Raw genomic sequence first — 11,277 nt, forward strand, 5'->3', positions numbered from 1 at the left:
TATATCTTAATCCTAGGGCCTCATAAGGTCAGAACCAAGCGAATAGAGGTCCGAGAGACCCCTCAAGCACCTCTATTCGCTTGGTTCTGACTCCTTCATAGTCTTAAATAGTACGTATCAATCACTATCAAGTACAATATGTTCGAATTTAAATTGCGAGTACTTCATAAAAAGGTCATTGATACTTGTGCCTCTATTCCGTGGCATTATTTTTCTATTTTGAAAAAATTCTTATGTGTTTTTTCTCATCGCACATCACATCGCTCATTAAGATTCACAGACATGGAATTTTGTGTACGCTTAAGTTGGGATTTTGAAAAGCATTTTGTACGAGCATGCATTTTAGTGATTGAGAAAACTTTTACGTATGTACTATGAGAAATAGAATTCCAAAAAAAAACTTTTGCATTTTTCATAATTACCTCTCTCAGTGACATCAGCAGGATGGTCAGCATCATGTAGACTCAACTTCAAACCTGTTTCCATGGGAGTGGCAATAGGTTTGCAATCCTCAAGTCCAAATTTACATAGCAATGTCTCTATGTAACTTTTCTGACACAAGGAAATACCACCATCACACTGCTTAAACTATATACTCAAGTAGTGATCAACAGCCCCAAATCTTTCATCTTGAAAGTAGCATTCAAATCAGCCTTAAATTCAACAATATGTCTCTCATATGGTCAAGTGATCAGCAAATCATCGACATAAAGAACCACAATGAGAAGTACATCACCCTCACGCTTTACATTTCTGTTGGACTATTACGAAAGCCTTGTTTAACCAAATGAGTGTCAGCTTTCTCATACCAAGCACGAGGAGATTGCTTCAACCCATACAAAGCCTTCTTACATCTGCACACTTTGTCCGCTTGTCCTTTTATGACAAAACCGCGAGGCTGCGTTACATAAACTTCCTCAAATATATTACCATTCAAGAAAGCAGTAACAATGTCTGATTGATGTACATCCCAACCAAAATGAGCTGCCAATGCACATAGAAAACGCACAGTAGTCATACGACAAGTGGGAGCAAAAGTCTCTTCATAATCTATGCCTTTTTGGTGTGCATAACCTTTTGCAACTGAAAGGGCAAGGGAACTGAGTGAAAGGGCAGCGGAACTGAACATGCTCATCACCACCCAGCCATGCCCTATATAGGCCCTTGGCCTTCTAAATATAGGGACCCCCTTGACTGCATGTCCGTCCTGGCCCTTGGCCCGGGCTGGTCCTACCATTGTCCTGACATTACTCCCCCCTTGGAGAATCGTTTTCATCCACGAAAACACAAGTGATGGTATCTTCATAAGAACACTAATGTTTTCTACCGTAACATCCCACATGGATCCAACGGTTCATTTGAGCGAAACCCAGTTCAGTAGGAGGTTCAATGAAACCAAGAGTAACATCTTGATTTTCGACATTGTTGTCCATTTGTAACCATCTGATGGTACTGGTTCCTATCCAAACATAGTGTGTAGATTCCATTTAGAACGCTCATGAGCATGGTAAACGAGTTTATCACCCCCAGGTGTACCGAAAAGAGTACCTCTTGTCACTTTCCATGAAAGTAACTTGCTGACATAACTCATCAGCCAATTTTAAGTCCTTGACTTGGTCCCAATTTTCATCATCAGTAAACAACCCCACCCTAACGTGTGTTCAAGGTTGAGAACCTAAGTTATACATGAAGAGAGTACCTAGTCCCAACATGTGTTAACTGATAGTAAGTAAACTCCAAAAAGAGCAATAAATTCTTATGAATTTGATTGCTTGGTGCTAATGTACGCACTTTGCATATCCTTTAGCCCAAGATTACACTTTATAATCTGTCAATCCCCTTGGATATTGACAGTACTGAGGTGTGTTTCCCCCACAGTTTACAGATAGTCTTCCCAGACGACTGGTAAACGGAGAATCACAATAGCGTATAACATTGTCGAGGAATCAACAATGTTCGGAATAACCATCGTGGTTAACTTGAAAAATCCACAAACACCCAAACCGAGCCATGACCTTTATTGGTGATTAGTAGACTCAAAAGTAATCTTATAGAGATAGTGCACATAGAGTGCAAAATGCTTCATAAGCAACAACCTGAGGAATGTGCATGCCATTCCAAATCAACCTTTGCTAAACACTAGGGCCCATAACACCTAGTGTGCATGCATTTAGCAAAAAACAGATCCAAACCTGTATTTCCATGGTGATCCTTGCCAATATTTATGGCAAATGTGATGCGCCTAGCACACATTAAAAAGGAATGTAAATAGTTCTGAAAAGAAACTAAATACTTTCAGTTGCAATCTTTTGCAAGTGCATACAACATATGAGGGCGTCTGTGCAGATATGGCTATGGGCCATTTTGGATGAGTTTTTCTCCCAGCTATCTTGACAACTGGTTGCAGCAACAGCGACTAGGTTAGCCAAGTTGAAGTTTTTCCTGTTTCTTCCTGTTTACACTTTACTTGGCAATTACTGTCATTATGCAAAGCAAAGTGCTTTGGCAATTTTATAGGAAGCACGGCTTCAGGGAACTGGCAAAATAAGGGATCTCAGCTCACAGAATCCCTACCACTTTCAACTGTGCAAGATATTTACAATTTTGATTCTCACGGTTGAGGCCATCACTCTGTGCGAGGGCTTACCATTCTTTATGCACGGCATGCTAACCAGGTGGCATTACTTCCACCGCTTCATGGATTACGCTTCCGCTAACACACTCGCAACTCTGTCAAGGACAGAGTACGGGTGGATTGTTGGTTGCTATCAACACTCAACAACACTAAAAAGAACCTAAAATTTCGTCTAAATTCACCGGCAAGGTGCCCCTTTCAAGTCATCCTCATACAGTCACGACCCTATACGGTAGATGGTCAAGATTTAACTTGTGTTTTTTTTGCCTCTCTCGATGAGAGCAGCATACAGACAAATTGTGGAATGCTTATAGGATCAGCTGCAATTCGGGCATAAGATGTCTAAGATCACACATTCTGGGCACACACACACTAGAAATTTAAGGAAAGTTCCTAATCCCAACATGCTCTTCTTTTCGTTCTCTCTCTCCCTCTCTAAGGAAAAAATGCAACTCTTCTAAGAAGCTTTTGATACATGTTTTTCTCGTGAGTTAGCTTGAGCCAAGGTGTTCTAACTCACAGCTAACACATGGCTACGATGCTACTCACATTAGTCTTCATCAGTTCGTCGATTGAATACTACTTTGCATAAGGGCTATGAGCCAAATAGGCTACGAGCCGTTATCAGGCCAAGGGTTAGACCCAACTATTGGCATTCTTTGGGTGATTGTTTGCAAGATCTACCCAAGGAAGTACACATCGATGTTACTAGATAAGCAACAGTCTTGTCATTACAAACGGTTAGGGTGTCATGTTTTGCACTACATGTTTTCAGTGCGACACAGTTGATCTCTACAAGAAAGTATAGATGCAGCAATCAGTTGTGACAGCATGACTGTCTATAAGAGCTAGGCATTTCACTTGTGTGGATTTGCGGCTCTCTCTATAGCACTAAGAGTTTCTATGGCATCCCTGTTTTGGGGTACAACCCGGCGGGTGACTGCTACATCACCCCATAGACATTGCGGATCACAATTGATCTGCATTGAGGATCACAGTTTGATCTCTCCCAGTTAGACTTTCAAGGAAAGAGTTCTACAATCTACCACGTGGTAGCGGACAAATTCAACTTTTCAAGTTGATTTCAATCATTACGTACACGGTTAACTATGTTGGTTACTGATACCTACTAGTTGAGCAGTCTCTACAAAGGGTCTTACCCAAGGGTTTGACTATGTAAATTTTAATCAAAGGGGTTGGATTGCGAAGGCAACACCCACGGTTCCCAGTGCAATGCTGTTTTGTTTTTTTTTAGGTAGGAGACGTGCTCCTCTCTGTTTGAATATGGGTAAGTGAACATTACGTTCAAACCTCCAGGTACGCATCTATTGATTGGTGTTTCCAATTTTTGTATGCTTTGCTTTTTTTTTTTTTCAAGATGTATAAGTACGCTTGAATGCTACACAGCCATGCCAAGGGCATGTCGGCACAAAGTATTTTGAGCCAAGAGTCCAATCTATCTTTCTGCCTTATGCTATTACGAACCTACTTGTAGGGTTCGATTTGGCACATGTTGTCACATGGGATACAACATGGTCTAGGAACTCAAGGAGTTCGGTTTAGCCAGTGTGGAGCAAGATAATGAGGGTCCCTCTCACTCTTGTCGTAGAGTGTTTGCAGTTACCTCCACACACAAGTACATCTTGTCTTGAAGGATGTTCTTTTTTACGCATCCTTACATGAGACATATTCCACATGTGGAGAATATGAGTCTCTGGACTGACACTGGCGCCATTATTTCAATTATGTGTCACGACAAAGTCCCTAGGTGCTGGTCACATCTGTTTTCTGGACCATTTTTAGCACGACATATCAAGAGCAATTTCGTGGCCAGAAATTGTCGGATACTTAGAATGACTTGTTAAGGTACAAGTACTGCTAAACAACATTACAGATGGTTGTTTATACATATAGCATGGCTATAAGTTGTTAATGACAAAGTTTCATTGTCTGTATCTAGAAGTGATCAATGTTTCACCTTTTATTGTGATTCAGACGTTTCAGAAAGGCTTGCAAAAGATTGCAAACTAAACGTATTTAGTTTTTTTTCAGAACTATTCACATTCCTTTTATTGCGTGCTAGGTGCATCACATTTGCCATAAGTATTGGCAAGCATCATTATGGATATACATGTTCGGTTAGTTTTTGCTAAATGCATGCACACTAGGTGTTATGGGCCCTAGTGTTTAGCAAGGGCTGATTTGGAACGGCATGCATATTCCATGGATTGTTGCTTATGAAGCATTTTGCACTCTATGTGTACTATCTCTATGAGATTACTTTTGGGATCCACGAATCACCAATAGAGGTCATGGCTCGGTTTGGGTGTTTCTGGATTTTTTCAAGTTAACCACGATGGTTATTTTGGACATTGTTGATTCTTCACCAATGTTAAACACTATTGTGATTTCCCATTTACCAGTCATCTGGGACAACTGTCTGTAAACCATGAAGAAAACACACCTCAGTACTGTCATTTATCCAAGGGGATAGGCAGATTACAAAGATTACAAAGAGTAATCTTGTGCTAAAAGATCTGCTAAGAGCATACATTAGCACAACGCATTTCTAGATAGATGACTTTCTCCCTATTCTAGAATTTTCTTAAGTACGATTTTCGACTTTGAACACCTCTTGTGGTGGGGTGAGCTCCCCTTCTACCATAAGGAAGGGGAGCTCACCTCTTGTGGTGGGGTGGCTTTTATATACCTGGAAACTAGCTCCCCTTCTACCATAAGGAAGAGTCTCAAATCTTGCCGGCCATCGAAGACGTCTATATCAAAAACCTCCGTCAAACATGAAGCGATGGGCGTGAAAATCATAGCTTCACCTTGTTGGCGATGGCGGGTAACCGGAAGCCTTGTGTCCCTTGATACCATTGGTAGATTGAAGCCAATAGATCGATATCCTTTCGCATGTTGATGGCATGCCATGCATGCTATACCAAGATTCTTGACGAAAAGCGTCTGACCTATCCTTGATAGGCCTGGCATGACGTTTATACATCTTGGTACAGACAACGTTCTTTGAAATCCGAGAGACGTGTACAATTAGACATGGAAGAGAGCTTCAAAACCCTCCACCGGCGGTAATATCTTCGAAATAATCACCCAAGGTTGCATGCACTGCCATGCTCGAGCTATGCAAGACGTCCAAGGTACAGGGTTTCTGCGATTTCCTGCAGATTTTGTTTGAAAATTGACAATTTCTTGCGTATCTGCTTGGTTGTGCTCTCGTATCTCGTGCAACACGCGATAATCGCTGCTTAGCAGGGGAGGGTGCCCAACTTAGGGCACTCTTATGCTTAACAATATGAACTCAAGCCAACCAAAAGCGATGGCGACGCTGCAGACAACTGCGCAAGAAAAAAAATCCCAGTGGGTGACGTCTTTGCGAAGGTCTTCATGCCACGGCCATGTGACGAACCGCTGTCCATAGCCCAAGGTGAACCCAGCCAGCCCCACTCAGTTCGATCTCCTATAGGTCGATGCCACCTCCCATCCCACTCTAAGCGGCTCTACACACAGACCCCGACTACTCCATCCTCCAAGGGACCGCTCCCGCACCCTCCACCCTCCTTCTTGGTGAGAGCCATGCTTCGCCATGCCAAGGTCCACAAACGAGAGAGGGAGAGAGATTCCGAGAGAGAGGGAGAGAGATTCCAAGAGAGAGGGAGAGAGAGAGAAAACCATGCTTTGAGAAATCCATCTTCTCCCCGCCATCGCTCCACCCTCCTTCCTCCTCTCCACCTTGATCTAATACCAATGAAAGGGCAGGGGAACTGAACATGCTCATCACCATCCAGCCATGCCCTATATAGGCCCTTGGCCTTCTAAATATAGGGACCCCCTTGACTACATGTCCATCTTGGACCTTGGCCCTGGCCCTTGGCCCGGACTGGTCCTACCATTGTCCTGACAGCAACAAGTCGAGCCTTATTGAGATCAATCTCACCATCCAGCTTGCGTTTCAACTTGTAAACCCACTTTCTACCAATGGCCTTTTTGCCAGGAGGCAAATCACATAAAGTACATGTGTCATTTTCTATAAGTGCATCATATTCTGATTGCATGGCAGCCGTCCAATTTTTTGAATTCTGTGCTTCATCAAAAGATAGAGGCTCCTCAACATCATGTAAGCTAGACACAACCAAAGCATAACAATCTGATGCATAAGATGCATGGCAAGAGACTGAACAAGTACTACTAGACAAAGGTGCATCCAATTTACTGTCACGCAAAGTGTGCACCAGCCATTTTGGCATATCTCTAGCCTACTAATTTTCAGCCCTTTCCTCATCAAGTACATCATGTACATCCGCATCAGTAATAGGCTGATCTAAAACATTTTTAGAAACCCCCATAGGCTGTACATTTGCCTCATTGGAACTTACATTCGTATTTCCACCAATGAAAAGAGGCAACAAAGTGTCATAAATGTCCTGTGAGCTTACATTACTGTCTCTAGTACATGACAACAAGGGTTGAACAGAATCTTCCACAAACACTACATCCCAAGAAACCAGAATAAGTTTTTTTTGTAGATGATACAAATTGTAACCTTTGCTTTCAACACTATAACCAACAAAAATACATTTGACAGCCTTATCATCCAATTTTCTGCGCTGCACTTGTGGCACCAAAGCATATGCCAAACAACCAAAAATACGCATGTGCTTAATAGAAGGCTTACTATCATGCCATGCTTCATATGGAGTAATAGACTGCAAAGCTTTTGTAGGACACCTATTAAGTACATAAGTGGCACACATGATGGCCTCAAGCCAAAAAGAATGCGGCAAAGCTTGACTTTTGACCATACATCATGTCATTTCCTTCAGTGACCTGTTTTTCCTCTCAGCAACACCATTTTGTTGAGGTGTATAAGGAACTGTACATTGGTGTTTTATCCCACGACTAGCAAGAAATGCATTGAATTCATGAGACATATACTCCCCCCCTCGATCGGAATGGTGGGTGCGCATAGTACATTTTGAGACATTTTCAGCCATAGCCAAAAATTGTTTGAAGCACATAAAAACTTCGGACTTCGCTTTAAGCGGAAATACCTATGCATGCCTGGAGTAATCATCAATGAAAGTCACGAAGTACAGGTATGCCCAAGGACGGAGTTTGCATGGGCCCACAAACATCACTATTCATAGGCTGCAACCTGCATGTGGCCCAAACTGAACCATCCTTTGGAAACTTAGAACACTGCATCTTACCCAAAATACAGCCTTCACAAACATGTTTGTTAACCCTCACGGCTCACGGACACCCCATCACCTACGGCTGACGTGTATTATGTATTTGGTAGAGTCAGGTACCGGGCTTGTCGGACCAATAGGAAAAGGGTAAGAGTGATCGCCGATGAGAGGCGCACTCTAACTGGGACATTCAAGGGATTAGTTGGCTAAGCATTGGCGCCTAAGTGTGAATGGGGTGAGCTCATATAAAAGCCAACTAAACCTAAAATTCACTTATTCTCTCATTTGTGCAATAGAAGAGTGCTCTTGCTCCATCTCCATCTCCATCTTCTTCTTCTTCACCTCCTTGTGTGTGTGTGTATGTGTGTGTGTGTGTGAGAGAGAGAGAGAGAGAGAGTGTGCGATCGAGCATTGCGACGATGGCACGGTGACGGCGAAGCGGTTGAGCGCGGCGGCTCCTTCTTCTTCGCGGCGAGGAATCCTCCACGAAGCAAGCGTAGAGCGGTGAGTGACACACCATTGCTTTCTTTGAGCTTACTAGTTAAGCTAGTTGTGTGCTTGGAGCCGTCTATGGCTCGTACACAGTGGTAGGCAAGTCCCTTGCTTCGAAAGTGTGGCAAGGAGCGCACATTTTTGGCGCCGCTGCCGGGGAAATGCCCTACACTAAGCTCGGTTAAGCACCTTACGCTTTCTTGTGATGCAATTTCAATTGAAGGATTTGTGAAGAAGGAAGGTGTGTGGTTGTGTGGAGAAGATTTTTGTTACACTGTACTGTCTTTTTTGTTTTCTGTAAAGAAGGAGTTACAATTTTTTTGCAATGTATTGTTAGAATCAAGGTATTAGCTATGGAATGTTAGTTCTGTAAGGTTCAATGTTAGTTCTGTAAGGTTAGTTTTGTAGATCTGTTAGCTACTGTAGTACTGTGTAAACAGTGTTAGAGTGTGTGTGGCAGTATCTCTATTAGCTGTAAGTAGATAAGTTAGGTGTAGGTTAAGTGTGTGTGTGCGCGCGTGCGCAGTGCGGCCGCGGTGACTTTTTTTTATTTAAAAAAATTTAAAAAGAAGGATCGGGCTGAGGATCATTCCCCAAGCCCAAGCTCAAACCCAGACCTCAGTCCTCAGTTTTAAAATATTGTTTATACACCTTTTTATATTTAAAAACTATTTTTAGGATTTCGAGGACTATAAAGACTATTTTTATGATTTCGAGGGCTTCACGTAGCCGAATAGGGAGCTGTAAAGCACGGCACGTTCCTTTAGCCAAAACGCTCATCTTGAGCTATTACACGCCATATTTTGTGGCTTGGTTACAAAAAATAACCAAGAATAACGAAAAACTTGTGTTATAAACACCAAAAAAAAAAAAACTAAGTGATTCCTTTACGGGCACTCACCAACGCGTTTAGTGTGTGGAGGTCACATGTACCTACGCTCTGGACGAGTGTTAGAGCACGAGCATATTGGTAGTGCCTCCATTTACGCGGGCACCCATTATTCCTCCACCCTAGGTTCTGGACCTTCGGCCGGGACTCAAGGTAGCGCGAACCAAGATTCTCATATCGTGTCTAGTGATTCTTCCTCTTACTACGAAGTCATGGAGGGGTATCCTACACCAAACCCTGATAGTTCAAGTCAAGACATGCATGCCATGGGCCCACGGCCCGGGTCTAGCGTGTTTAGCCGCTTAAGAGAGACCCTTAGTAGAGCTACTCGCTCCGAACATGCGGTTAATGAAATAAATGAAGGGAGTGGGGAGGTAAATTCGTCATTCATGCCTAAAATGGACCCTATGCTTCTTGAGAGTGTGCATGTGAATGTTCCATCCACTGCACCTCCTGATCCTTTAGGACTATCTCCCTTTGAGATTTTACTACCCGATGGTAGGACTCTTGCCGAAGTACAAGAGATCGAACGCTATATGCAAGCAACAAGGGAGAGGGAAATTGAGAACCTACGAAGGCTAGAACAAAGTCGAGCCCTGAAAGCAAAGGCTTCTATGAAAACAAGCATGCCAGCCGAGCAACCGAGTGCTCCCAAGGTAGCAGTCACGGAGGGGCAAGCGATGGGGAGCAATAATGCTTCCACTTCGAGGGAAACCTCCAGCATGCCAGGCCTAGATGGGATATTCCTAAACGAAAATTGACCTACAAGCAGAAGCTTTAACTGATCGGTACACAGGACACACCTATCATGTGGGTTGGTTAGATGTTCTACAATCCACATCGGGTGCTACTAGCATAGATGAGCAACAACAGAAAGTCTCTGATGTCCTCCATAGGATTGTCGAGTTAGAAAGACAGAACACAGGGATCAACATGCCTTCAACAGGCCTAATGAGATTCTTGGATACGGGAAAGGCCAACCAACCAACCCTATCACAAATGGAGACTCCCTCAGTGAGCCCCATTGATCCTCCATATGTTGTTTCACCAGGAGCCTCAATACAATCTGAGCCCACAAGTGGAAACTTTACCTTCCCAGATCTAGCTCATCTTTCTCTTAATGACACTACGGCTACCATGCATATCCCAGTGGTGAGCATGACAAGAAGTACACCATGGAGTTCATTTGTTAATACTGCGCCGATGCCTAGTAGCACAGTGCCCCCAACTATACCTACATGTATGTATCAATCATGTGCACCTGTCGTACCTCAACCTCATGTAGCTCCTACACCTCTGATTATTCCAAGAGCTTACAACCCACAATGGCATTATCCAAGCTCTTATACAAGTGGAGCCATGCCATTTAATAATAAAATGCCATATCAGGCCCCCCCTATGCCTAGGGCCACGCCTGTAAACTTTGGACCACCGTCTGGTACACCACCATACGAAATATGGGACCCAAGAGTCGCGCGTATGCCAAGGCCAAGGCCAACTCCCATCTCACATGTGGTTCCAGGAGCACATACACCCATTATACCTGCTCAAATAGGAGATTTGGCAGCATTTGCTCAAACTATCGGTCGCTCTATTGCGGAAAACATGCGTAGTGCACCTGATAGAGAACCTAGGAGCAAGGCAGTTCAAGTAGCTAGCTCACACAGAAATTTAGTGGAGACGGAGATGCTAGAAAGCATATGGAAGGCTTTGAACATGTGTGCGATTCCTTGGAAGAGCACAATGAGCTACATAAGTGTAAGGCTTTGAGTTTGACCCTAAGCGGAAAGGCTGGAGATTGGTATAGAACCTTAAGAGTAGAAGAGAAAACGATCTACTCTACTCTTACGAGATTGTTCTTGAAAGAGCACATACGAGAGGGAGTACTTTGGGGTGTAGCCTCTCAGCTCCAGAAAGCCCAACGAGAAGAAGGTGAATCCGTGAGAGACTTCATTAGTCGCCTAAATAATTTGAATTCTCGATGCAATCCAAACGAGCGATTCAACAACAACCAATTGCTCGATAGATTCATTAGGGGACTACGACATGAA

This window comes from Adiantum capillus-veneris, chromosome 14, assembly GCF_014529385.1.
Source record: "Adiantum capillus-veneris isolate H3 chromosome 14, ASM1452938v2, whole genome shotgun sequence".
Classification (NCBI taxonomy): domain Eukaryota; kingdom Viridiplantae; phylum Streptophyta; class Polypodiopsida; order Polypodiales; family Pteridaceae; genus Adiantum; species Adiantum capillus-veneris.